Genomic DNA, 5,836 nt, shown 5'->3' with positions numbered 1-5,836 from the left:
AAAACTCCGATGGCAGCCATCTTAGGGATAGGTTTGCCTGAGTCCTCCTAGGAACGCCCCCACCTCCTGGAGACGCCTCCGAGCTTTCATCACCAGCCGAGTAACCAACCACTGCTCCTCAGCAGAACCCCCTCCCCACTGATGCCACAGACAGCGTGTGGAGGGGGCGTGTCGGAAAGGGTCAGAGGTTCTTAAAGAGACAGAGGCCTATTTCAAGACATTCGCTACAGCCATTTTGAGAGAGCAATTTTATACAAGGCAGTTATTTTCATTTACTGCATTTACAGACCAACAGAAGCTTTCGTCATCATTGTAGTGTGCTATAGACTGGTGCTATGTGATTGAAAAAAGCATAATACCCTCTCTTTAATACATCCTTTTTGTAGTTCCTCTGGGGGTAATGAAAGTGTTAACAGAAAACCACAACTCCACTGCCTCCGGGTCAGAGCCACCAATACACACTAATGGCATCACGAAGAAGAAGCTAACAGGCTAACGGGCAATGCTAACTGCAGGCTAGCACCACTTGAACAGTATTTACAGCCAAGTTTGAGTGAAAAAAAAAGATCTCCATTGCGTAATTGGATGTACAATATCTCTCTCTTCCTTTGTCTTCTCTGGCAGTGTAGTATTTACTCTCACGGACAATGCATGAGTAAAAAACCTAAGACACCTGCAGTGGTGCTTATGGCCTCTAGGGGCATGAGTTGCTTAGGTCTGCTTTAAAAAAAAAAGGTCAAGCAGCATAACAACCTATACAACAGCACAGGTATCAGTACAGTTTGGTAAATGTCCAATGATCTAAAAAAAAAAAACACAAAAAAAACACGGACAACAAATCACATCAGTACAATTACAAAAATATACATCTTTATTATTTTAGCTGTGAATTTTCCGTAAAAATGTACAGTATTTACATTATACATACATAGGGTAGGAAGATAAACGTGAGTGCATAAAATCAACATTTCAACAATTCCAAACATTGCTTTTCATTTGCACAAAACTTCCATTCCACAACACATTATCTTTAGGGCCTATATGGACAGTACTGCATTAATACATTCATCACCATTACTATCATAACCCCCTTCTTCCTGTCATTGCTCGTTTGTTCAAATACAGTACTCTTGGAGTCCGTATAATGACTGGGTTCTCATGTCTCACCGGTTCTCGAGGGAACACCTGTGCAGCGGGCTATTGTTCGATGTGCCAGTGTACAGTCTATATGTGATACTGACGCACGTATTATAGTTCAGCAAGCAGCCAAAAAAATAAATATAAAAATGACAAGATGATATCCTGAATGACATAATGGATCCATTTTGAATCACCTCATGGGTTTCACTATCAGTTCATGAAGGAATACGCCCCGAATATGACCTTGCGCTGTTCTCCATAATGGGGACATTTTGTACCTCTACATCAGATTATTAGCATTCTGCTCATTGCTCGTTGAACTTATTTGAAGTTATGGCCTCTCCAAAACTTTGACAGTTGTTTTCTATTTTCAATCGTCTTATGGAAAACTGTCTTAATCTATATACACATGTCAGAATCAGAATTGTTTTTATTGCCGTGGTTATGAACAGGTTCACAACAAGGATTTTTTTTTTTTGGTCATCATGCACATTACAGTTGCTATTACCTATTTTATTTCCACTACCACAGTTTCAATTTTATAATAGTAATCACCATTTTGATTGCCAATGTAAACTCGCTGCGGCTGCTGCTGTATTCAGACAAATTACTCTTTATTACTCTTCACCGAGCACAAACGTCAGTGCACCGTCCTCCTGAGGCCATTTCATTTCACATGGTTTATTTGTGAGCTGCCAGAGGAGGTTATGTTGTATCTCTTTAAGAGCCATGATTAGCAGCTGCGGGCGATGCCTAAGGACGAGGGGGGGGTGGTACATCAGACGGGAACTAAAAAGCGTTTAATCTGTCAATTTATATAGCAAAAAAAAACACACAAAATAACCCGGTGTCAAAAAGTCCTATAGTAACGTTCAGCGAATATTGATCGAACACTTGTGGTGGTTTTAGCTTTCACCTCAAGACCTCTTCTGGGGATGCTTTGGGCCTTCTCACATCGAGCTGATGATACTGATATCATGACCACAAGGATAACTCAAGTGGATGATTGCTTATAAGACCTGCCTCCAGTCCAGAACGACTCTTGATTGATATATCGATCCCTACAGTGAGTTAATGTAGTTAGTTTACCTCTGAGAGGGGAGATTGAAGAAAAGCCCAGTTTACCACATTGGGGCACATTTCTGGCCTGGCTGTATAAGGCGCATTTCCACAAGGCATAAGGCATCAAATGTTCTACACTTTGACTTACATGATGTGTTGTTAAAATGATTGTAAAGTGGGATAGAGACGTAAAAATGACTGGCCCTGTACTTGGACCACTCCAAACAGAGTGTATTTGCTCCCTCTTTCACTGGTAATAATAATGAATAAAAAACATCAGCTGCAGGGCCTGTATGGCAAGACGTGCCCAAGCAGGACCCAATTATTCAAATTAATCTTATAGCGAAAATGTGAATGGAAGAAGATTCGTCTTTAATTTAAAAATCGAAACATTGTTGCATTTATGACATCGAGCAGACCTCCAGAGTCAGGCTCTAAAGCTTACCGCTCCAAATTGAGTTGCGCACCTATAGTGTCCGCAGAGAACACAGCGCATAATGTTAATGTAATTGTTGCTTAGCTCTATCATATGCTCTTATTGCATTCAGAGCTGTTAGTATGGCAAGGGGCCCGTAATAGGTAGACAAAAACCTACAGCTCTCGGAAAAAAGTGCTGTGAAAAAGTCCCAGACAGAATCTCTGGTGATTTAAAGGTCAGCTGTTTGATGCTTGGGAAAAGGAACAAAATGCTGGTGCTTTTGTTGGCTTTAAAGACTTCTGAGAGTTTGAAAAGAGCATGGAGAGCTCATTGAGGGAGACCAAGATATAGAAACTGACACAGCAGTCCAACAAAAATGTGATTTATCAGTGAGTGTTTTTTATGCCCACGGAAAGAGAAAGCACACTTAAAAGGCTCCTGGATGTTGGCGGAGGAGTCACGGCTTTTTTCTTTCTTTGAAATACTACAATCATTTGATTTTAGTTCGCATTTGAACCTCTTACCCGTCTTACTTCGCCATGTTTTTGTCACTTTTTTGTTGGTTTACATAACTGTCACATAAATTACATTTTACACAACTGACCAGACATGTCACAGCAACACCAAGGCCACGATTGGAGCCAAAACTGTCTGTTAACACACAGGGTCTGGCTAAAAGAACATATTGCCACTATTTTAACATGCACACCACTGGGGCTCTTTACAGTTGATCTGAAGTGCTAAAATCCTGCCTTTACGCCTTGTCTCCCTCAAACCTCCCCCCTCCATGTAGTCATATATTCTGTACTCCGAGCACTTTTTGACTGTATTTCATTATAGGCTGGCCTGAATTAACAATAGAGGCCTGTGGAAGTGTTCCCCAGGGGTCTAGCAAAAACCTGCCGGGGCAACTCATTTGTTTAGGGCTATCCCCCGAGCTGCTCCACTGAGCTACAAAATCATTTCACTTATGGGATTAAATTTGCTGCTGTAGTACCTGATCTGCACCGTTTAGGGAAACACTTATTCACTGGGAGATTGTAGGTGTTGGGTATTAGCCTGCATTAGCGTGAGTTGTGGTGGCACAGGTACACAGCTAGGCATATTATTAATCATAAGCTTAATGGTAACTGTGCTTCATTAGTCTGATCAGTGCCGAAGAAAGCATGTTATGGCCTACTGTTTTAGCTGATTAGATTGTAATTGGTTTATATGGGCTCATACCTCATACGCCGCTGACCAAAGATAATCCCGTGAGGATTACACTTGGAAGTTCATCACAGCACTGTATTGTAGGTACATCCTAAAACTGATTTGATTAAATGTCAACAGAGTACATAATGATGAATTATGTTGGAAATGAAAATGTAAGATTAATGAGGTATGACGGATTCCTCACGGCGTGTTGTGTGCTGTAGCGTTTTTTTAAATATATTTATGTATTACATTTCATCTTCCTTCTCGGCTCTGAATTTCTAACCCGTTACAAAAGATACACCTGCAATCCTGTCTCTGAAGCTCTCAAAATTCTAAACCTACAATATTGACCCTGTTTTTTTATTGCAACCTTCAGCATTAGTTAAAGCAAAGCCAAGTTAACCTAGCTAAAACAAAGTGTTCCTATAAATCAACATCTGTACAGGCATGAAGGAACACATACACAAAATGGCGTACTGGCCACAAAGACCAGCAGCCCCGAATGATCCGAGGTGGGGTCCTTTTATAGCAGTCGTTGGCACAGGCGGCTTTAACAAATTCGCCGAGATGTAGAGCTGCCCCATCAATCAGCCAGCGTCAGAGCAATGGAACCAATCACCAGCCAGAACTCCGAACACAATGCACCAACCACAGCCAAGGACCACAGCAATAAATTTACATAGTGGGAAAAACACAAAGCACAACTTGCACAAAAACGAGGGAGACCCTATAGGACTGGGGCCGTAACAGCATGGCAGATTTTTAGCTTTTATAAGTTTATCCAACCATAACTTTTTTTGTGTTTGTTTTAAGTTTCACATCCAGATTTATATCAAGATTCATGTATTTTCTTTCTGACTGGTTCCTCTATATTTATGTGCAACACCTTCAATGCCAGCGCCTTGGTGAAGGTCTAAGGCGGTGTGTTGGCCGATTGCTTTCTCAAATCAATCTCCATATCCTTGCTTTTTGTGTTGTTGTGGTAATTGGAAGTAGAATCCAAGGCTGCCTGCCACATTGGCCTGAAATTTCTCCCTCGGCTGTTCAATTGGGCAAGATCTGGTGAGTGCGAAGGCCACAGCAGCAGATTTACATCTCTATACTCGTAAACCAGCAAGGACTTGTTTCCCTTTGATGGAGGCATTTTGTCCTGTTATTTGAAAGCGTCTTACTTGTTTTGCAATTTGGGGAATTAATAATCTTCATTCAGTCAGTCGCAGATGAGGATATTTATTAATGTCAAAAGACATTGAGTTCAATTACAGCCATCAGGAGTGTTATTTTGATGTATGTATTGCAATTACCCCCAAGGTTATAGATAATAATAGCACAGTTAATGAGCTCCTAGCTTGTCATTGAACTGTTACTGTCAGAAGACCGACAGATTACAGAAGTACATGTTTGCTTTTCAAAAAAAGCGCTGTATTCTTTTACAAGACACAAATGAAGTTATCTACTCTGATGCTGCAAACATTATTTATTTATTTATTGGTTTGTTAGGTCAGAAAGTGCATGTTGATGAACATGCATGGATCTCATGCATATAAACGCGCCACACCGGATTGTAGCCATGGGCTAATTTCCATCTGTCGTCCCCCATGCGCACTCTCAATCATCCTGGCCTATTGTACACGTGTTTAGTGGTATGGGAAATTGGAGTACCCGGAGGAAACCTACACAGACATGCAAACTCCACATGTCCAGGTGGGAATTGAACCCAGGACCTTCAAGCTGTGAAGCACGAGCACTAACCGTGTCGCTACCGTGGCGCCACAAAGACTCACCATTACTAAATTATAGAAATACTTACAAACATTTTTCATAATAGCAGTATATGTACATATATAGTGTTTTTACCCAATAACAACACTGTAGGTGTATCACTCTTGTGTCAAGTTTGCTGATGCTGCTAAGCTAGCTTTGATCTTAAAAATGATAATGGTTCTAATTTCTGGCATGTTGTGTTCTCCTCCTTTGGCAAACCAATATCAAAGGTGACCAGTTCAAACTTCACTGCAG

The sequence above is a fragment of the Gobius niger genome (genome assembly GCF_951799975.1).
Source record: "Gobius niger genome assembly, chromosome: 3".
Lineage (NCBI taxonomy): Eukaryota > Metazoa > Chordata > Actinopteri > Gobiiformes > Gobiidae > Gobius > Gobius niger.
Note: the sequence above shows the minus strand (reverse complement) of the source record.